Here is a 24,810-nt window from a genome sequence, read left to right as displayed (position 1 = left end):
TGTCAAATTACTTCCCAACTGAGTCTAAAAAAAAGAGAGAGAGAGAGAGAGCAAGTTAGCCAGATAACAATCTTGGGCACACCCTTAACCCTGAAGACCTAAACAGAGCCCTCTGGCCACACCCATCATAGCGTCTAAGGATCCATCAAAGGCAGTCTACTTAATCTAGAGTCATAGCATAATGAGAAAAAACACCACAGTGAAGGAAACAAAGAATACCTCCAAGATGCCAAACGAACATAGAAATCAAGGTAACAAGAGCAAGGAAGAGACTACGATGCCCCCAAATGAAAAAGACACCCCAATTCAAGATTATGAAGATGATGAGATAGAAGAAATGCAAGAAGCGGATCTCAAACAATTGATAAGAACATTAAGAAGTTCTCCAAAAAAAATTCTTGAACTACAGAAATCCTTAATGGACAAGATAGAAAATCTCTCTCACGAAAATGAAATATTAAGGAGGAATCAAAATGAAATGAAACAACTAGTAGAACAAGAAACTGTGATAGTGATGAGAAACCATAGTGAAATGAACAATTCAACAGATCAAATGACAAACACATTAGAGAGCATTAAAAACAGAATGGGCGAAGCAGAAGAGAGAATATTGGACTTAGAAGACAGAGAACAGGAAAGGAAACAGGCAAACCAAAGAAAAGAAGAGGAAATTAGAAATCTAAAAAATATTGTTGGTAACCTACAGGATACTATTAAAAACCTAACATTCCTGTCCTAGGAGTTCCTGAAGGTATGGGCAGGAACAAAGAGTTAGAAGGCCTATTCAGTGAGATACTAGCAGACAAATTCCCAGGTTTGGAGAAGGACAGAGGCATCCTAGTACAGGAAGCTCATAGGACCCCTAATAAACATGACCAAAAGAGATCCTCACCATGACACATTGTAATTAAACTCACCACAGTGAAACATAAAGAAAAGATCTTAAAATGTACAAGAGGGAAATGTCAGATTACTCTCAGAGGATCTCCAATTAGATTGACTTCTCATCAGAACCCCTACAAGTGAGGAGGGAATGGTGAGATATAGCCCAGGTACTAAGAGAGAACAATTGCCAGCCCAGAATATTATATCCTATAAAGCTCTCCTTTGAGAATGAAGGTGAAATAAAGACCTTTCACAGCAAACAGAAATTGAAAGAATTCATCGCCACTCATCCAGCCCTGCACAGATGCTTAAAGATGTGTTACACACAGAAACACAGAAACACAGTCATCAATATGAAATAAGGTAAAGGAAGGAAACCTCACAGCATAAGATCACAGGTGCTGCAGCTCACTAGGCTAATGCTCTGCCTTGCGGCGCCGGCACACCGGGTTTTAGTCCTGGTCAGGGCACCGATCCTGTCCCGGTTGCTCCTCTTCCAGGCCAGCTCTCTGCTATGGCCAGGGAGTGCAGTGGAGGATGGCACAAGTGCTCAGGTCCTGAACCCCATGGGAGACCTGGAGAAGCACCTGGCTCCTGCCATTGGATCGGTGTGGTGCGCCGGCCGGAGCATGCCTACCGTGGTGGCCATTGGAGGGTGAACCAATGGCAAAAGGAAGACCTTTCTCTCTGTCTCTCTCTCACTGTCCACTCTCCCTGTCAAAAATAAAAAAATAAAAAAAGAAAGAAGGTAAAGGAAGGAAACCTCACAGCAAAAGATCACAGGAAATTCAAAGCATATATTGGAAAATATCTTTGGCAAATGGTAGGGCAAAGTTACTACTTATCGATAGTCACATTAAACGTTAAAGGCCTGAGCTGTCCAGTTAAAAGACACCGATTAGCTGATTGGGTTAAGGAACAAAACCCATTTTTTGCTCCTTAAAAAACACATCTTTTTAGCAAAGATGCACACAGACTGAACATGAAAAGGCTGGAAAAAGATATACCATGCGAACAGAAAGGAAAAAGAGTGGGTGTAGCCATGTTGATATCATTTAACATAATTTTTTTAACTTTTATTTAATGAATATAAATTTCGAAAATACAGCTATGGATTACAATGGCTTCCCCCCATAACTTCCCTCCCACCTGCAACCCTGACCTTTCCTACTCGCTCTCCCCTTCCATTCACATCAAGATTCATTTTTAATTCTTTTTTTATGCAGAAAATCAGTGTAGTATATATTAAGTAAAGATTTCAACAGTTTGCCCCCACATAGCAATACAAAGTGAAAAAATACTGTTGGAGTACTAGTTATAGCATTGCATAACAGTGTACAGCATATTAAAGATAGAGATCCTACATGATGTTTTTTAAAATTAATTAATTTTATAAGATAATATAAATTTTATCACAAAAACTATTAGTAGAGAAAAAGAGGGGCACTATATAATGATTAAGGGATCAAATAAACAGGAAGATGTAAGAAATGTATATGCACCTAATTACAGGGAACCGGTTTATTTAAAAGATTTGTTAAGGGACTTCAAGGGAGACTTAGACCCCAATACAATAGTACTGGGAAACTTCAATATTCCACTCTCAGAGATATATCAACAGGACAGAAGATCAACAAGGAGACAGTAGATTTAAATGACACTATAGCTCAAATGGACCTAACAGATATCTACAGAACTTTTCATCTTACACAGAAATGCATTTACATTCTTCTCAGCAGTACATGGAACCTTCTCTAGGATTGACCACATACTAGGCCATAAAGCAAGTCTCAGCAAATTCAAAAGAATTAGAATCATACCATGGGGCCTCTCAGACCATAAAGGAATGAAGTTGGAAATTAGCAACTCGGGAATCCCTAGAGCACGTGCAAACACATGGAGATTGAACAACATGATCCTGAATGAACAATTGGTCATAGAAGATATTAAAAGAGAAATCAAAAATTTTCTGGAAGTAAATGAGGATAACAGCATATCATACCAAAACCTATGGGATACAACAAAAGCAGTGTTAAGAGGAAAGTTTATATCAATAGGTGCCTACATCAAGAAATTGGAAAGGCACCAAATACATGAGCTTTCAGTTCATCTCAAGGATCTAGAAAATCAGAAGCAAACCAAACCCAAAGCTAGTAGGAGAAGAGTAATAATTAAAATCAGAGAAGAAATCAACAGGATTGAATCCAAAAAAAACATTACAAAAATTCAGCCAAAGAGGAGCTGGTTTTTTTTAAATAAACAAATTTGACACCTCGTTGGCCCAACTAAATATAAAAAGAAGAGAAAAGACCCAAATCAATAGGATCAGAGATGAAAATGGAAACATAACAACAGACACAACAGAAATAAAAAGAATCATCAGAAATTACTACAAGCACTCATATGCCAACAAACAGGGAAATCTATCAGAAATGGACAGATTCCTGGACACATACAACCTACCTAAATTGAACAAGGAAGACATAGAAAATCTAAACAGACCCATAACTGACACAGAAATTGAAACAGTAATAAAGGCCCTCCCAGAAAAGAAAAGCCCAGGACCAGATGGATTCACAGCCGAATTCTACCAGACATTTAAATAAGAATTAACTCCAATTCTCCTAAAGCTTTTCAGAACAATAGAAAAAAGAGGGAATCCTCCCACATTCTATGAAGCCAGCATCACTTTAATTCCTAAGCCAGAAAAAAAATGCAGCATTGAAAGAGAATTACAGACTAATATCCCTGATGAACATAGATGCAAAAATCCTCAATAAAATTCTGGCCAATAGAATGCAACAACACATCAGAAAGATCATCCACCCAGACCAAGTGGGATTCATCCCTGGAATGCAGGGATGGTTCAATGTTCGCAAAACAATAAACGTGATACACCACATTAACAGACTGCAGAAGAAAAACCATATGATTCTCTCAATAGACACAGAGAAAGCATTTGATAAAATACAACACCCTTTCATGATGAAAACCCTAAGCAAACTGGGAAGAACATTCCTCAATACAATCAAAGCAATATATGAAAAACCCACAGCCAACATCCTATTGAATGGGGAAAAGTTAGAAGCATTTCCACTGAGATCTGGTACCAGACAGGGATGCCCACTCTCACCACTGCTATTCAATATAGTTCTGGAAGTCTTATCTAGAGCTATAAGGCAAGAAAAAGAAATTAAATGGATACAAATTGGGAAGGAAGAAGTCAAAATATCCCTCTTTACAGAAGATATGATTCTTTATTTAGGGGATCCAAAGAATTCTACTAAGAGCTATTGGAACTCATCGAAGAGTTTGGCAAAGTAACAGGATATAAAATCAATGCACAAAAATCAACAGCCTTTGAATACACAGGCAATGCTACCGCTGTGGAAGAACTTCTAAGATCAATCCCATTCACAATAGCTGCAAAAATAATCAAATACCTTGGAATGAACTTAACCAAGGACATTAAAGATATCTACGATGAAATATCAAAACCTTACAGAAAGAAATAGAAAAGGATTCCCAAAAATGGAGGAATCTTCCATGCTCATGGATTGGAAGAATCAATATCATCAAAATGTCTATTCTCTCAAAAGCAATTTACAGATTTAATGGAATACCAATCAAAATACCAAAGGCGCCGGCGCCGTGGCTCACTAGGCTAATCCTCCGCCTTGTGGCGCCGGCACACCGGGTTCTAGTCCCGGTCGGGGCACCGATCCTGTCCCGGTTGCCCCTCTTCCAGGCCAGCTCTCTGCTGTGGCCAGGGAGTGCAGTGGAGGATGGCCCAAGTCCTTGGGCCCTGCACCCCATGGGAGACCAGGATAAGCACCTGGCTCCTGCCATCGGATCAGCGCGGTGCGCCGGCCGCAGCGCGCTACCGCGGCGGCCATTGGAGGGTGAACCAACGGCAAAAGGAAGACCTTTCTCTCTGTCTCTCTCTCACTATCCACTCTGACTGTCAAAAAAAAAAAAAAAAAAAAAAACCAAAGGCATTCTTCTCAGATCTGGAAAAAAATGATGCTGAAATTCATATGGAGACACAGGAGACCTCGAATAGCTAAAGCAAACTTGTACAAAAAAAAAAAAAAAAACAAAGCTGGAGGCCTCACAATACCAGATTTCAGGACATACTACAGGGCAGTAGTTATCAAAACAGCATGGTACTGGTACAGAAACAGATGGATAGACCAATGGAACAGAATAGAAACACCAGAAATCAATCCAAACATCTTCAGCCAACTCATATTTGATCACGGATCCAAAACCATTCCCTGGAGTAAGGACAGCCTATTCAATAAATTGTACTGGGAAAACTGGATTTCCACGAGCAGCATCATGAAGCAAGACCTCTACCTTTCACCTTACACAAAAATTCACTCAACATGGATTAAAGACTTAAATCTGTGACATATAACCATCAAATTCTTAGAGAGCATTGGAGATACCCTGCAAGATATAGGCACAGGCAAAGACTTCTTGGAAAAGACCCCAGTAGCACAGGCAGTCAAAGCAAAATTAACATTTGGGATTGTATCAAATTGAGAAATTTCTGTACTTCAAAAGAAACAGGAAAGTGAAGAGGCAACTGACAGAATGGGAAAAAATATTTGTAAACTATGCTACAGATAAAGGGTTGATAACCAGATTCTACAAAGAAATCAAGAAACTCTATAACAACAAAACAAACAACCCACTTAAGAGATGGACCTAGGACCTCAATAGACTAATTTCCAAAGAGGAAATCCAAATGGCCAACAGACACATGAAAAAATGTTCAAGATCACTAGCAATCAGGGAAATGCAAATGAAAACCACAATGAGGTTTCACCTCAACCTGGTGAGAATGGCTCACATTCAGAAATCTACCAACAATAGATGCTGGAGAGGATATGGGGAAAAAGGGACACTAACCCACTGTTGGTGGGAATTCAAACTGGTTAAGCCACTATGGAAGTCAGTCTGGAGATTCCTCAGAAACCTGAACATAACCCTACCATACAACCCAGCCATCCCACTCCTTGGAATTTACCCAAAGGAAATTAAATTGGCAAACAAAAATGCTGTCTGCACCTTAATGTTTATTGCAGCTCAATTCACAATAGCTAAGACCTGGAACCAACCCAAATGCCCATCAAGTGTAGACTGGATAAAGAAATTATGGGACATGTACTCTATAGAATGCTATACAGCAGTCAAAAACAATGAAACCCTGTCATTTGCAATAAGATGGAGGAATTTGGAAAACATCATGCTGAGTGAATTAAGCCAGTCCCAAAGAGACAAATATCATTTGTTCTCCCTGATCAGCAACAATTAACTGAGCACCAAAGGGTAAACCTGTTGAAGTGAAATGGACACTATAAGAAAAGATGACCTGATCAGCTCTTGTCCTGACTCTAGATGTACAATGTAATACTTTACTCTTTTTAGTATTTTTGTTGTTGTTCTAGTACTAGTGGTTGAACTCTGTAATGAACACACAATTATTCTTAGGTGTTTAAATTTTAACTCAAAAGTGATCCCTGTTAAATATAAGAGTGGGAAAAAGAGAGAGAGGAGATGTACAATTTGGTACATGCTCAATCGGACTTGCCCCAAATGATGGAGTTAGAAACGTGCCAGGGGATTCCAATACAATCCCATCAAGGTGGCATGTACCAATGCTAACTCACTAGTCCATGTGATGAATTTCAGTTCACAATTGATCACACTGATAGGTCTAAGAGTCAAAAGGATCACACAAACAAGACTAGTGTCTGCTAATACTAACTGATAAAATCAAAAAAGGAGAGAACAATCCAACATGGTAAGTGGGAGACACAGCAGACTCATAGAATGGCAGATGTCCTAAATAGCACTGTGGCCTCAGAATCAGCCCTTAGGGCATTCAGATCTGGCTGAAGAGCCTCTGAGAGTATTTTAGGCATGGAGGCCAAAACACTCTGGAAAAAAAAAAAAACACCTAAATGAAATCTCAGTGAGCGAGATTCCAGTGGAAAGAACGCGGCCATCAAAGATGGAGGTACCTTTCTCTGAAGGGAGGAGAGAACTTCCACTTTCACTATGAACTTGTAGGATTAAGATCAAAGTCGGCAAACCCTAAAGGCTTACATAGCCTCAGCAACTCATTGCTAGAGCCTAAGGAGATTACTGATGCCATAAACAAGGGTGTTAAATTGTTAAATCAACATCAAGAGTCACTGTGTACTTATGCACCATGTGGGATCTGTCCTTAATGGGTTGTCTAATGTGAAGTAATGCTATGACTAATACTGAGACATTATTTTTACACTTTGTGTTTCTGTGTGGGTGCAAACAGATGAAATCTTTACTTAGTATATACTGAATTGATCTCCTGTATATAAAGTTAATTGAAAATGAAAAAAAAAAACTTGGTGTTAAGTTGGAAATTGTATAGAAAATTAATCAACTTTTAAAAAAAATGTCATGTAGGATCTCTGTCACAGTACTCCAACAGTACTTTTCACTTTGTGTTGCTATGTGAGGGCAAACTTTTGAAATCTTTACTTTATATATACTAAACTGATATTCTGTATATAAAGAATATTGAAAATGAATCTTGATGTGACTAGAAGGGGAAAGAGAGCAGGAAAGAGGAGGGTTGTGGGTGGGAGGGAAGTTATTCAGGGCGGGTAAGAAGCCATTGTAATCCATAAGCTGTATTTTGGAAATTTATATTCATTAAATAAAAGCTTTAAATTAAAAAAAAGATGGTTAGGATTTCAAAAAATGATGCACAAAACGAATTTCTATATTCCTGTTTCTTTTTTTCAGTAACAACTTGGAACAAGTATAATACAAAATCTCATAAAGAATGACAACAAATTTGTCTAGTTTTTGTCTTTGGTGATGATTGCTTATGACTAGCAATAGTCAAAAATATATTTTAAAAAAACTAACACAATTTAATTTGCTATTTTACTGAATTTTAGTTTCATAAGTACTTTTCCCATATACAATACCACATAAACTATTTCCTAAATGATTCTTTTTTTATTTTTTTTAAATTTTTTATTTTTGACAGGCAGAGTGGACAGTGAGAGAGAGACAGAGAGAAAGGTCTTCCCTTTGCCGATGGTTCACCCTCCAATGGCCGCCACGGTAGCGCGCTGTGGCCGGCGCACCGCGCTGTTCCAATGGCAGGAGCCAGGTGCTTCTCCTGGTCTCCTATGGGGTGCAGGGCCCAAGCACTTGGGCCATCCTCCACTGCACTCCCTGGCCACAGCAGAGAGCTGGCCTGGAAGGGGGCAACCGGGACAGGATCGGTGCCCCGACCGGGACTAGAACCCGATGTGCCGGTGCCTCAAGGCAGAGGATTAGCCTAGTGAGCCGCGGCGCCGGCCCTAAATGATTCTTTTACATAAAAAGGTGTGGATATTTACAAAAAATTGAAGATGCAATTTTGTTAATATTGTGTAAGAGATTACAAAAAACAAGAATGAAAAATTACAGAACAAAGAAATAATTTATTTCCTTCACAACTGTGATGTTTAAAGAATTAATGTTTGTAGTACTGCCTAGTATGTATCCAGTGTCATATATAAAAAAGTCATTGTAATCCATAAGCTGTACTTTGGAAATTTATATTCATTAAATAAAAGTTATAAAAAACACATTTTTTCTATTGGATTTAAAAAAAACATTTTATGGAATTTAAAAAGTCAGTTTTAAATGGCAATTTCAATAAGTACACATAACTTTTTTTTTCAGAAAATAGTTATCATGCTTTTAAATGTCAAGGTCTTATATCCTGGGGCTGGTGCTGTGGTGCAGCAGGTTAAGCCTTTAAATTGAATGTTTGATTAAACATTTAAACTTTAAATAAATTGTTTAATAAATTCTACCAGGTACCTATTAAAAAACATCTATTAGAACAATACAGAAATAGTAACTTCCTTATCTGATCAAGATTGCCTATAATGACCCTACAACAAAGATGATACACAAATATGATACACAGTAATATGGACTCATTGAGAGCTTTTTCCCTCAGAGTGGATTCAGACCAGGTTGCCACTGCTCACTATCTGTCTCTAACATTGCACTGGAGGTGTAGTCCTGGAAACACAAGGTATAAGGATCTACTTTTATACAACAACATATGTAAGTCACACTATCATATAGGTAACCCAACTTAATCTAAGCCCAAATACAAAAATTCAACTAATTACTGGATCTGAAATTAATAAATAAAATTCATAGAATTACTATGTACCTCCAAAAAACAAATAAAATAATATTAAGTGACAAAAGCAGACTAGAATGCAAAAGCTTAAAAGAAAAATTAACCAAAAGAAGACTAATTTATGTAATATCCATAAAGAGATATCAACCAAGCAGTATTTAAGAAATACAAGTGATTTGAGAATCTGGATAAAAATAATAATAAAAATAAAGTCCAGAAGACAATGAACGTTTAGTGGACTGAACTTACCTGCAGCAGGCCCCTGCAAGCTCCAGATCACAACTTGATAGCAGGATCTCGGACATGTGCGGCCAGGGGGGACTCCAGGAGGGACTGACAGGAATGGGATCTACCATCAGGTGTAAGGAGGTCAAGAGCCAAGCAGAAACAGGTGGCTTCAAACCGGAACTCAAACCTTACCCCTCACTCCCAGTTCACTCAGCAGAACCCTAAGGAGCCTTCCTGTGACTTAGAGGATTCTGATTGGCTGCGTCTTTTGTGACGTCATGCATACTCAGGTTTCGCAAACTGTCCAATCATCAGGCACCCATGTCACAGTAACGCCCTTTGGGGCACAGCGGTAGTTCCAGATGGGCTTGGCTGACAGGAAGAGAAAGGTGGTGAGTCCCTCAGGCTTTGCTTTCCGTGGCTTTATTTTCACAGCAGGACCTTAAAAAGAGGACGTCCTGACCCCTCGGAAGCTGGAAATGGTGAGTGTAGGAGGCTGGGCATCATGTGGGAGACTAGAAGGTAGCTGGTGGAAATCTACTAGAAATGACTGTAGTCAACTCCAGTCTTCCCAGTGGTCAGCTCTAGGATTTACAGACCCGAGCTTCCTGCTCTGTAATCTCATTAAATGCCTCTCCTCCTCTCCAAAGTCCAGGGGATGTGGGCTTGGCCAAGACCCAGGACCTCAGTCATGCCATCCCAGATCTACAAGCAGTGACTTTGGCTAGGTCCCTGAGCCCTCTCTAGGCAGCTCCACACCTGCAGTCCTGTGTCTTCCCCATTGTGTGGTAAGGACTGGAGACCCATTGAGAACCGGGACTGCATGTGTGGGGTTCATGTGGGGAGAAACTGTGATCTGTGTTGTCCTGGGTCACTCCTATCTCCCTAGTGGTTATCTGAGTCCCTTGAATTTTCTGTCCTGCATCCAAACAGCATGGTGCTTCCTAGAGGTTGAGCCCATTTGCTTTGCCTAAAAACACAGTGCCACAGATGAATAAGTTGGAAAGAAAACAGATTTATTTTAGCTGCAAGTTATGGTCTAAGGTTCAAAGGCAGTAAGTTCTGAATAGCAGAGTCCTGAAGCTGTGCAGAGTACAAAGTGGACTCAGGAAGAGCCTCTAAGAGATGACAACTCAGTTTGGCTTTCATAGCAGACCCCCTGGAGAGAACTCACTTATGTGTGTCTTCAGCCATTCTTGAGGGAGAGACCTAATGGCCCCTGAAATGAGACCCCTTTTAATTTCTGATAATGGGAACTGAATTTTCATAAGAGATTCAGATAGGATGAAGTAGGTGTCTTCTCTGAGCTGGTCCCCTTTCACATCTTTGTAGAGTCCTAATGTCATTTAATTCCTTTTAATCTACCAATTTAGGAATTAGTTTTATGATTTGTGCATAAGTGTTTCATTTTCTTGGATTTAACCTGGTTAGATAGGATGATAATGTTTGTGGAAAACGAAGGAGAATTCTTGAAGTGTTTGCTTCCTGCTAAGTTGAAATAGGAACAGAGGGACCCATGGACTGACCACCCAGGTGGATCAATGGGCCTTGGGCAGTTCAAATGTCTTCTGGATCTCATTCACCTTTGAACCCAGAAGTGGCAAAGTCTTGTGTTTTGGTTTTTTTGTTTTGTTTTGTTTTTGTTTTTCTGTTTGGTTCGGTCTGGTTTTCCTTTTTCTTTTTGGTTGTGATTTTTTTTATTAAACTTTTATTTAATGAATATAAATTTCCAAAGTATAGCTTATGGGTTACAATGGCTTCCCCCTCCCAAAACTTTCCTCCCACCCACAACCCTCCCCCCTCCCGCTCCCTCTCCCCTTCCTATCAACTGTACCATTTCTACCAAAGAGAAATTTAGCTTGGCTTTTACTCTATTGCAATTTTGATATTATATTGGAAATATTTTTCACTTTTGTGCATGTGTGCTGCCGTCTGAAGCTGTGTTTTAGAAATGCACTCATTCAACTGCTTAGGGGACTTGGCTTTTTTCAAGTTTATTTTTGAAGGTGTTGTCAGTGTCATTCTTGTTCATGACAATGCATGGTAATTTTTTATGTGATGAGAAAAATTGGGTTGTAGGTTGTGTATCAAGTTAAATTTAGTAGGATGTGTTGGCAGTGTATGAATTTACTGATCTTTTATGCAGGTATATTTACTTATTCCTGTGATTTGTCAATATTTGGAGTGATAGAATTTATCTTTTCCCTATAATATTAAGTAGCATCTTTCTATGATTATATACTGCTAAGTACTCACTACCACATTTGAATTTATACTCTACTATTTATTCATGCTAATTGTCATTAGTGCATATACTTTTCCTTGTAATTCTGTAATCTTTGCCTCATGTAATTTGGTACACTGTTAAGTTCATATACATAAGGAGAACTACGTCCTTTATCATTATGTAATTTCAGTAGCCATGGTAATTTTTTCTGACCTAAGGCCTGATTAGTCTATAGGAATGTAATTAATCTGTTCTTTTAAATGGTCTTGCAATGGTCTTTACAGATAACTTTAACCCATTTGAATTTTTTTATCTTTTAAAATACCTAATTTTGTATCTCAAACTAGCCAGATTGAATATGTTTGTCAGTAAAAGATGGTTTTAAGAAATGTATATGTAGAATATATAAGTCAATGTGAAATAGCTAAGTCAAGCTGATTTCTCTGTGCATTTTATTATACACGTATCTTTATCAAAACAATTTATTCTTTATCAAAACAATCTATAATATTTAATCTCTCCGTGACTTTTACTGTGAATATAGTGCCATTAAATGTCAGAATGCTGTACAATAGATCACTTTAACTTATAACGATATGAATGAAATTTGCTGTTCTTTGACAAACTTGGCCTCAGATACATCCCCTTCCTATGTCTTTATATTTAAAATGTAGTTTTGGAGGCAGCAGTTTGTTATGTCTTGTTCTTCGTATACTGTGTCAGTCTCTGTCATTTAATTGATTTTCTGGTCTTATAGCTCTAAAATTCCCTTTATGTTATGGGTATTCACATCTTATCAGTAAATGTGTTCAAGAATCTTCTAGTTTTAGACTTTCATTCTCGTTCTCTTTAGAGTAACTAGGGAAGAATACACACTTATTATAGTTGTATTTCTGCATTTTTCTCAAATTGGGTTTTTTAAGTATTTTCTTAACCAGGAGGTACATACATTTTCTTTTAATAATATTGAGTTTAACTTTTCACATGCTAATTTTGTAATCTACCTGTAAATTTCTTATTTGTATTATGTGGAGAGGAGAATTTGTATAGGAAAATTCAGAAATATAACAATCTACAGGTTTTAAAGGATTTGTACAATTATGCCAACTGTATAAACAACAAAAGGTTGTCTCAGGAATAGAGAACAACAGAAGTGGTGGTGTTTCATTTTTTAAATGAAAAATATATATACTATCCAGAGCATAAGTATTTATGAAGATTTTGTATGTCATGGGCTCATTGACTAGAGAGACAATGTAGTCAGGTCTAGAAACAAGATGTTGGGATGAACAATGCCAAGTGGATAGAGACAGGAGAATAGGAGTATTGGAACAGGATCCACATTCAGCACAGGAACAAGGCAGATTAAGTAGCAGCACAGAGGTACAAGAGCAGGGGCAATAGTCAGTTTAGTATAGCTCCAGAAGACATCATCTTGTCCAGTTGGGACTGTTGAAAGATCTACATATAGTTCTGCCTTCTCATACCTATTAAAAATGCTTCCCAGCATCTGACATATAAACAGATGCATATACCAAGTTCTTTTACAAAGCATGATTGTTCCATTCTATTAGTAGCGTTCCTAATTGAAACTCTAATAATCATTGTGTGTAGATAAATGATAAACTAAGGAATGGTAAATACAGTGTTCTTCACCTAATGACACCAAGTGTCTTGCTAGAACAGATTGTCAGTAGGAACCAGACAATTGAAACATATTGTTTATGGTTGATTTCATGATACAGTAGTAGACCTGCATGTAGCAATAGAGATGTGTGTACTCCCATGTCTGAAATATTTCTTAAGATTTTTTTTTTAATTAAACTTTTATTTAATGAATATAAATTTCCAAAGTACAGCTTATGGGTTACAATGGTTTCCCCCTCCCAAAACTCCCCTCCCACCCACAATCCTCCCCTTTCCCGCACCCTCTCCCCTTCCAATCACATCATGACTCATTTTCTTTTTTTTTTTTTAATTTTTGACAGGCAGAGTGGACAGTGAGAGAGAGAGACAGAGAGAAAGGTCTTCCTTTTGCCGTTGGTTCACCCTCCAATGGCCGCTGCGGTAGCGCGCTGCAGCCGGCGCACCACGCTGTTCTGATGGCAGGAGCCAGGTGCTTCTCCTGGTCTCCCATGGGGTGCAGGGCCCAAGCACTTGGGCCATCCTCCACTGCACTCCCGGGCCACAGCAGAGAGCTGGCCTGGAAGAGGGGCAACCGGGACAGGATCGGTGCCCCGACCGGGACTAGAACCCAGTGTGCCGGCACCGCAAGGCAGAGGATTAGCCTAGTGAGCCGCGGCGCCGGCCATGACTCATTTTCAATTCTCTTTATATACAGAAGATCAGTTTAGTATATATTAGGTAACGATTTCAACAGTTTGCTGCCATAAAGCAACACATAGTGAAAAAAAATACTGTTGGAGTACTGCTTATAGCATTAAATAAGAGTGTGCAGCACATTAAAGACAGAGATCCTACATAATATATTTTTTAAAAAATTAATTAATTTTCTATGCCATTTCCCATTTAACACCAGGGTTTTTTTTTTATTTCCAATTATCTTTATATACAGAAGATTGATTCAGTATATAATTAGTAAAGATCACATCAGTTTGTACCCACGCAGAAACACAAAGTGTAAAAATACTGTTTCAGTACTAGTTATAGCATCACTGCACATTAGACAACACATTAAGGACAGATCCCACATGGGGTGTAAGTACACAGTGACTCCTGTTGCTGATTTAACAATTTGACACTCCTGTTCATGGCATCAGTAATCTCCCTAGGTTCTAGTCATGAGTTGCCAGGGCTATGGAAGCCTTTAGAGTTCGCTAACTTTGATCTTATTCCGATAGGGTCATAGTCAAAGTGGAAGTTCTCTCCTCCCTTCAGAGAAAGGTACCTCCTTCTTTGATGGCCCCGTTCTTTGCACTGGGATCTCACTGACAGAGATCTTTCATTTAGGTCTTCTTCTTTTTTTTCTTTTCCATGGTGTCTTGGCTTTCCATGCCTACAATACTCTCATGGGCTCTTCCGCCAGATCCGAATGCCTTAAGGGCTGATTCTGAGGCCAGAGTGCTGTTTAGGACATCTGCCATTCTATGAGTCTGCTGTGTATCCCATTTCCCATGTTGGATCTTTCTCTCCCTTTTTGATTCTATCAGTTAGTATTAGCAGACCCTTGTTTGTGTGAACCCTTTGATTTTTAGACCTATCAGAGCCATCGGATTTATTTTATTTATTTATTTGAAAGGCCAAGGTACAGAGAGGCAGAAGAATATTCCATCTCCAGGCTTTGGCCTGGCCCAGCCTGTCCTTCCAGTCTTTTGGTGAATGAACCATTGGATGATAAAATGTCTGTCTATTTTCCCTCTCTCTTCCTCCCTCTCCTATCTCCACTTCCTCTGTTATTGAAACTCTTTCAAATGAATAAATGAATCTTTAAAATGAGTGTTGACAGTTAATATAAATGAATTCAATAGGTATTTAAAATTTATATATGAAGTAATTCAACAACTAAGCAGGAAACCAGAATGCAGATATCCCGTTCTTTTAAAATGAGCAATTATAATTTGTTGATATTACAACAAATAGGTTTCTATTGTAAGGAATCACTTTTTCATTATCTTTGCCATCTATGTTAGCCATTTTCTATTGAGCTTGGCAAAAAGAGGTAATTTTTTTTTTTACTACTGTGATTTTAATCATTAAATATTTCAGGTCTAGATACTGCTGAGATGTGAGCTATAGCATTTGCAATTAATAGTAAAAGAATTTGGAAAGGGAAACTGCCTCTATAGCATAATTCTTTTAAGATTTTTATTTATTTATTTGACAGAGAGAGTTACAGACAGGGAGAGGCAGTGACAGAGACAAAGGTTTTCTATCCACTGGTTCAGTCCTTCTATGGCTGTTACAGCTGGAGCTGAGTCAATCCAAACCCAGGAGCAAGAAGCCAGGCGCTTCTTCCAGGCCTCATATGCTGGTGCAGGGGCCCAAGCGTTCGGGCCTTCTTCAACTGCTTTCCCAGGCCATAGCAGTGAGCTGGATTGGAAGAGGAGCAGCTGGTAGTTGAACCAGTGCCCATATGGGATTCTGGCACCACAGGTAGAGGCTTACAGTCCCAGCTTCTAGCAAAACTTCTTAATGTAGCATCTATAATAAGTGGTAATTTCTTCTAATTGTAACTAATTATAGGAGAATCTAGTGTGTAACAATATGTCAAAATCTCCAAGTGGGCAAACTCTAGAAAGACTTCTATTTAGTAACAAAATTGCCATTAGTTTAACATGTTTTTACTTAAATTCCCATTGAGCATTTTTCTTAATTTGTGCTTTTTGTCAAAATAGATGCTTAACACTCTAAGACTGAGTTATAGTCACTAAGTAAAGAGCTCCCTTTGGTTACTAGGGAAAACATTTCATAGATATTAACATAAATAAAGTATAGAGTGGGAGGAAGCACCTTAAATATAGGAATAGAGTCACTGCATTTTTTTTTATTTCTATGAGAAAGAAAATTCTTATGGCCATGTATATGTTAGTAAAATATATCAACAATATCCTGTACACAACAGATGCAAACTGAGTCACCAGTTTTAAATCAGAATGTGAGAGTTAATAATTAGAACAATTACCTTGCCAAACTCTGCAAAGTTTTGGATATGAGAACTAGGAAGGTTTATTTTCATTTGGATTTTAATGGGATAATTCTCTACATATTGACAATAACCTAGTTTTTACATTTTCTCTTACATACCTACCTCCTAGGAAAAACAGTAGAGATCACTTTTCTCTTGGAAAACTTTGAAGTATAGGGCTAATGAAAGATGGGAAATATCATCACAGTGTATTTCCCAGTGATTTATCACAGCTGTAAAAATTGATCTCAGGCTTTGATTGTATGCACAACTCTTGTGATATGATTTCTGAAAAGCACCAAGCATGTAAATATAAACCAAAGCAAAAAAAAAAAAATAAACCTACTTTTTAGAAGGCACAATAACAGTCATGCAACTTATTTTATTATTTTATTTTTTTATTTAAAATTTTTTTTTGACAGGCAGAGTGGACAGAGAGAGAGACAGATAGAAAGGTCTTCCTTTGCTGTTGGTTCACCCTCCAATGGCCACCGCAGCTGGTGCACCACGCTGATCTGATGGCAGGAACCAGGTGTTTCTCCTGGTCTCCCATGTGGGTGCAGGACCCAAAGACTTGGGCCATCCTCCACTGCACTCCTGGGCCATGGCAGAGAGCTGGTGGAAGAGGGGCAACCGGGACAGAATCCGGTGCCCCAACCGGAACTAGAACTTGGTGTGCTGGCGCCACAGGCAGAGGATTAGCCTATTGAGCTGCAGTGCTGGCCATTATTTTATTCTTAGTCTTCTTCTCAATGACATCTTGGGATTACATATCCATCCTAACCTTTTATTTTCAATCAAGAGAGTAGAGTCTTGTTTTTCCTCCTTTCTGCACTTGCCAGTTTATTTTGTTAATGTGGAGCTCTGTTTCCTCTTGCATCGTTAACTGATTCCCTATCTCAGGGCTTCTGGTAGTCTTGACCAAGAACAATTCATTGTGTAGAGATGGGCTGTGATCCAGTTTCTTTATCTATGTATGGACCATGAATAGAAGTTGCTTGGAGCCCAGTTCCTGCTGTAGAAATCCTTTCTTACACTTTAGTATGTGTCTTTTGCAAGGTCTGCTTTTTAGAGTCTCCCTTAATTCTATCAGTTCCTCACTAGTTTCCACATAGGAAACATTCCCTGAAATTATTAGAAGGTTCCATTTGAGTTGATTCAGTGATCTCCAAAGAATAGTCCAGTACCTATCAGATAGTCACAGAAAAAAGGATATCTTAATAACAGATACACTGCATTTTGATAGTAATTAACACAGGGAATGCCCTATAATGCAGAACTGTCTTGAGATTTTTTTCTAACTCATTATTTTATGGCATTATTTATGATGAATATTATATTGGGAACTACATAGAATAATTCATTTGAGTTTGAAGGAATGTAACCTAGTTCTAATACTTTAGTTTTAGGATTCGAATGTACATTTAGTCTCTTTAATTTGAAAAAAAATAAAGAGCATGGATACTGGTTGGCATTCATATTTCCAGCTTTTCTCAGTAACTAAGGACATAGATAATTATAAACAATAGGAAAAACTCACTTTTCACATAACAAAGATGCTTTTCATTCAAATAAATCACAATGGGAAATAAATAGGGATTCATCTAATCCCTCATGACATTACATAGTTGTGAATGGCACAGTTTTGAAATGTCTCTAATGTACTTCTTCTAGTGACATTTAAAGCTTTTTTTCAATTCCTAGTTATATTTAAAATAACACTTTTTTAAATGTATTACTCCTTTTTTGTAACTAAATATTTTAAAGTGAGCAAATTTTATTTATTTTATATATACTGATTTAGGAGCATAGTTATACTTCCCATCCTAATCTCCCTCCTCATCATGATTCCACCCTCCATCCCCCTCCCTTTCTTATTCTTTTTATTATTATGATGATCTACTTTCCATTTATTTTGCACTTGTAGGATTAATCCTACATTAAGTAAATAATTCAACATATAGAAAGAAGAAAAAATAAAATGTAATTTTCTGATGTACTATTTTGTATATATACACCACAATATTATTTTTCTTTAACTATTTTCACTTTCATAATATATATCAAAAAACCTTTCTGTGAACTACTGCCATTTCATCTCATTCCCTAGTTTTTGGGAATCCATTTCTCATCTCATTGCATTTCAACTCTGATTCAGGTCTCTGCTTTGGTCTGCAAAAGCAATAGAAGATGCCCAAGTCCTTGGGCCCCTGCACCCATGTGGGAGACCTGGAAGAAACTCCTGGCTCCTGGCTTCAGTTTATCCAAACTCTGGGTGCTGTGAACCAGTGGATGGAAGACCTCTCTCTGCCTTTGCCTCTCTGTAACTCTACCTTTGACATAAATAGTAAATTTTCAACAAAAATCATATAGAAATCAAAATAAGTCAATGAATGCATAATTTTCTATTTAACATATTTTAAAGATTTATTTATATATTTGATAAATCAGAATTACACACAGAGAGAATGAGTGAGAGATAGATCTCCCATCTACTAGTTCACTTCCCAATTGGCCACAATATCCTCAGCTGAGCTAATCCAAAGCCAAAAGCCAGGAGCTTCTTCTGGGTCTCCCTCATTGGGGGCAGGGGCCCAAGGACTTGAGCCATTTTCTACTGCTTTCCCAGGCCATAGCAGAGAGCCGGATCAGAAATGGATCAGTTAGGACTTCTACAAATGCCCATATGGATGCAGGCACTGCAGGCAGTGGCTTTACCTGCTGTGCCACAGCTGTGGCAGATACTTAACATATTCTTTCACAAAGTTTATTTCTTCCTTCTCCTTTAGAGTTAACTATCTTAATACCTGACTATTCTAATTGTTCCCATTAATTGTCAAACCTACAGATGCAGAAATCCAATTCCATCTCATATTTGTTCTGTTTTTCCTGTGAAATAATTGTTGTAATCACTACTGAACACATGGTATGCAGTGGTTATCCACCATCCTCACCTTACTTGAATTCTCAGTAATATAAGCTGCTCATATACACCTAATTGTTTATGAAGCTTTTTTCTGTTTAGCTTCTTAAATCTATCATTTATCTTTTGTTGTTCCCTCTGCCTCTCTTTCTCAAGGTAATATTTTCCTCCAAAATATTAACTGTGGGATTTCCTCAATTCCAGAAAGAAGATTCTTTTCAGTTCTCAGTCATTTGGTTTTATGACTTCAACTTTCTACACCAAAGATTTCCCAATGTGTATATACAATCCAGCGTTCTACCCAGATGCTTCATTTTATTTATTTTTTAAGATTTATTTATTTGTTTGAAACTTAGATTTACACAGAAAGAGAAGGAGAGGGAGAGGGAAGGGGAGAGGGAGAGAGAGAGAGAGAGAGATCTGCTGGTTCAATTCCCAATTGGCTATAAGAGCTGAGGCTGTGCTGATCTGAGATGCTTTTCTGTTATCAGAAGTGGGGAATATATGGCCCACTGGTTCTATGAGGCCTTTAAAATAATTTGGTAAATCATTAGGCAACCACAGACAGAACTCAAAATTCAATAAATCAATAAATCTATAGCTGGCTAATTTTTAAGTCAATAAAGTTATTTGACCTGTGATAAGATTATAAATATCCAACAACCCATGGCAGGAAAACACTTGTTTTCACCACCCATTACATGTTCAGAGTCTTTTACTTTTGCCAGGATAAAGGCTTTTCTTGCCAGTAGGTATTCTGAGACAAAAGTGGGCTCAAAGTAACATGGCAGCAGCCATACATTAAAATTCATTGAACTCCTACATTCTTCCCTGTAGAAGCATTCCTACATTGGGAGTGAGAACATCTAGGCCACATAAATTAAAATTCTGGAGAGCAAAAGAACAAAAATGCCATGTGTGGGTGATGATGATAAGCTGATACTCCTTCATGCATTCTTATTTCATGGACCAATTCCTACTACATAATAACCTGTCAGTACTTGAAAATCCATTAATTTCAAAGATGTAGAGTGACCCACATGATGATGCCACCTTTCAGTCTCACAGAACCATGTCATCTGGATTCATGTTGATGCTCTATCAGGATGACAAATTCTGGGTGATGGCATGTATGATAGAAAGAGTGGATGTCATTATTTAGTCACCTGCCTCATGTTATTTGAAGTAAAATTAGATCTATGTTCATAGGAAATTGTATACATAACCTCATTGTATTTATAATCTCATGTCTGGGAATTAAAACTCAGTGATTCTTCATATAATAGTGATGACTGATGAACTGTAAGGAGAAAAGGCAAGCTTTGATTTAATATATATGTACAGAAATTCCAATCAAATCAATCAGTTTTCATCACTACCTTGATGGTCACCTCATGAAATAGTGAAGCATAGAGTATGTGCTAGTCCCTTTGGCACAATGCCCAAACAGCAGGGGCAGCACCTGGGCCAACATTATTGAATGATAGCTTATGCTAATATATCTATGCTTAATAAGTCTATGATCACTTTCAATTTGAGCCACCATGGTCACTGTGTTTTTGTATCCACTGTGTAATAAATGGGACTGGGCAGTGGCAGAGGCCTGTTGAAAGCAATGGCTCACATCATTCTGTCTACATGGGTGATTACTGGTTCTTCTTTCATAGTTGCTATCAAGTCATTATTAGTAATCACTATAAAGATCACACATTATAGCCACTCTGATAGGCACATTTCACATATCCTTCTCAAAAGCCCATGGTACAAATCTACGGTTTTCAATCTTCTGATCAACTAGGTAAACTATTATGTCCTGAGAACCTATAATTATCAATGTTTCTGGTCATTTTTTTCTCCATGAATTAGATCAGGTATAATACTCAGAGATTTACTTATGCCACTACCTTACAGGTCCCTTAACAGGGTGCTACTGTTATCGATATACTTTCAACTGGCATTAACTTGCTAAGCCAATGAACAAGATTCCACTGCTTTTTATTTATTTATTTTTTACTTTCTCTGACAGTCATATGGTAGTCTTTGTAAAATCACTAATACTAAGAGAGGTGAGGCTCACTGTTTGTCAGTTTACTTATGCCTTCTGGGCCTGCAGTAGCCTGAGCTATGATACATCTTTCCATTTATTGCTGCTATAGTTACTCTTCTTTAGAAATTTGTAGGTCTGACAGAATACATCATTGCTCTCATAGTCCCTTGACCCCACATAGTCAAATACCCAGTCCTTACTAGAACCCAGGAGCAAACCCAGAGCTAGTTTTCAAATGGTATATATTTACTTGCCATAGATAATATGTTCTTTCTTGAGAGCATGTATGTTTTCTGTGTTATGGTCATATCAAGGATAGCCATGAAATCCAGAGAGCATTTTCTCACCAGGAATATCTCTGCTACCAGAATATCTCCCTGGTTTTTTAATCCAAGTTGTGATTTTACAACCCACAGCTCAGAACTACTACAAAATCATTTCCATATTTATGTCCATTTTAAAACCTCCAGATATGCTTGGGCTGCTGCTTCCTTATTCTGGTAAAATGGTGTTGTCCCCTCTAACTGATGCACAGCCTGATTGAGGGGTGGAGAGAAAATAAATATGCCCCCATTCAAAGAATTAAGTGAGCAGTTTTCTGCTGCCAACTCCTCTTCCTGGATTCATTAGGCACCATGAATCACTTCCTCAGACAAGATCACCAGTGGCACAGATCTTCCACAGATTCCTCTCACCTTGTTCTGGGAAGATAGCATCCCCTCCAGATGCTGTCCATGGAAGTTGCTGGTGGGAATTGCAAGCTGCTGTATGTCTGTGCAATCATTGCCACTTCACAGACACATTCTTCTTTCTACAGGCTTTTCATTAAAAGCTCCATTCCAGTTATCTCCTAGGACCACAGATCCTCTCCTATTTTTTTGTCATTTTATTGTGATCAAAATAGCATGTATTTTTCCTACTCAATCATGTTGGAATTTGATCTTTTTAGAATTTAATTTATTTTTTTAACTTTTATTTAATGAATATAAATTTCCAGTATACAGCTTATGGATTACAATGGCTTCCCCTTCCCATAATTTCCCTCCCACCCGCAACCCTCCCCTCTCCCGCTCCCTCTCCCCTTCCATTCACATTAAAATTAATTTTCAATTCTCTTTATATAAAGAAGATCAATTTAGTATATATTAAGTAAAGATTTCAACAGTTTGCACCCACATAGAAACACAAAGTGAAACATACTGTTTGAGTACTAGTTATAGCATTAAATCACAATGGACAGTACATTAAGGACAGAGATCCCACATCAGGAGCAAGCACACAGTGGCTCCTGTTGTTGACCCAACAGATTGACACTCTAGTTTATGGCACCAGTAACCACCCTAGGCTGTCGTCATGAGTTGCCAAGGCTATGGAAGCCTTCCAAGTTCCCCGACTCTGATCATATTTAGACAAGGTCATAAAAGACAGGGTGAGGACAGTAACCAATGATCCTAAGAGTGGCATTTACCAGGTCTGAACAATTATACAGCATTAAGTGGGGAAGAGGACCATCAGTATACACAGGTTGGGAGTAGAGCCATTGGTGGTAGAGTAGAGGTTATGATTACAAAGGAATGAGGCCCAAGTGTGCTAGACAGGGTCTAGAACAAAGGACAGAGTCATTATTAGAGGAGCTAAGAAAGGTGCTGTCTAAGCTACAATTAAGTTTTCTGATTGAGAGGCAAATAGAACCTGATAGAAGGGGCTTGATAATAATCTGGTGGGCTTTAGGCCTTGTAAGTTAAGAGGCCCAGACCTATCTATTTCTTCACATGGCGTATATCCTAAGGGAGGTGTGAACCTCCTAGGGGAAGGCACTCTGTTGACTTTCATTACTTGGCTGGCCTGGGAGGAGAGCTGGCCAGGTAAAGGCAGGGGGCATCTCTAACAAGAAATTTACAGTTCTGCCTGCAATGTTGCTGACCCTACTTGACCATCCCCTCAGCTGCAGTAGTCACTTTGGAAGTTGGGCTGAGTGAAGGGCTTTTCAGCTTGGAGCCAATAAGATCTGTGGCTCTGACCTGGGCATCCTTCGAGTCCAGGGCAGGTCCATTTCCAGTGACCCAACTCTTGGCAGAGCTGCCAGGGCTCTTCACAAGCTGACTTCTGCTGAAGCCCAGACTTACCACATTGAAAGCCACTGCAGTGGACTGGCCTGTTGGGTCTCCTTGAGGGCAGATCACCGTACAGATCAGCCATTAATAGGCCTGCCACCCATTGCTTCTGATGCCTAACTTTCTTTTCCTCCTGGTTTGTGTTAAAGCAGACCAGACGATGCAAGTCAAGGGAGTGCCCATGTCCCATCTCTAATCTTCGGTGGCCTGAACTACAAGTCTATAGTCACAGGCATGTTCTGTAGTAGTTTTTCTAAGGTAGACAATGCCCATGAGGAAAATTATACTCTCACTTTAAAACTTTCTTTCCCTTTGGTCTGAAAGGGAGGTTTTTTTTTTTTTTTTCTACTTACTGTATACTTCGCTGATGGCGATGTGAATCTAGCTATGAGATTATTATTTAAGCTCTTATTTTGGCTATGCTATTACAGAAAAATGTTAGCCATCTCTTATAAGGTCTAAAGATTAAATTGTGTGTCCTACAGATTCCTTCATAATAGAATTAATTCCCTACCTTGAAGAGAATAGAGAAATGAAAGAACAAGTTGGGCTTAGAATAGAGAAATGAGGGAGCAAGTCCTAGATCACTTGCTGAAAATAGCAATATTACATGAATACTTAGCAAACCGTTTCAACCCTTAGATAAGCACTTAATAAAACATTTACCAGAAGGTCCAATGCCTTCTATAAATTTTAAGAATCATGTATTTGAAAACACCTCTTAAATATCTAAGATGGTGTAGTTTGTTTAACCAGTAAATTTAAGCACAACCATTAAAATGTTTTTAGTTTCTTTCTACCAACAAGTTTAAAACATGATACACAGATTCAGGTCCCACAAATTAAAATGAATCTTTGATTGATTTTAGCAGCTTAAATTTATGGACAATCTTATCTAAAAGCCATTTAAAATAAAACTTAATAAAATTTCCCCATGTGGACATACAATATGTACGCACATATAACATAGTATAATAGACCAATATCAAAATCCAAAATATCTGGTTGAACTAAGATTCCTTAAAATCATGACATAACATAGTCCAAATTTGATCATTGTTACAAGGTGATTATTCAAGTCTTTGAAAATAAGCACATAGTTAAATAACCCATAGCTCTTAATAAAAATTCAGCTGTTTTTGAACAATTAGAATTTAACAGACATCAAGAGAACATAATAGATTACTTTAACACATTGCTCTAACAGTGCATCAGAGTTTAATTCTATGTCAAAGAGAAATTGAGCTTCCTGTGATCTTTTGCTGTGAGGTTTCCTTCCTTTACCTTCTTTCATATTGGTGACCATGTGTCTGTGTTTCTGTGTGTAACACATCTTTAAGCATCTTTTGCAGTGCAGGATGAGTGGCAACATATTCTTTCAGTTTCTGTTTGCTATGAAAAGTCTTAATTTCACCTTCATTCACAAATGAGAGCTTTGCAGGATATAATATTCTGGGCTGGCAGTTTTTCTCTCTTAGTACCTGGGCTATGTCTCGCCATTCCCTTCTAGCTTGTAGGGTTTCTGATGA

The sequence above is a fragment of the Lepus europaeus genome, chromosome Y (assembly GCF_033115175.1).
Source record: "Lepus europaeus isolate LE1 chromosome Y, mLepTim1.pri, whole genome shotgun sequence".
NCBI classification, from domain to species: Eukaryota; Metazoa; Chordata; class Mammalia; order Lagomorpha; family Leporidae; genus Lepus; species Lepus europaeus.
This window is presented reverse-complemented; position numbering follows the sequence as displayed.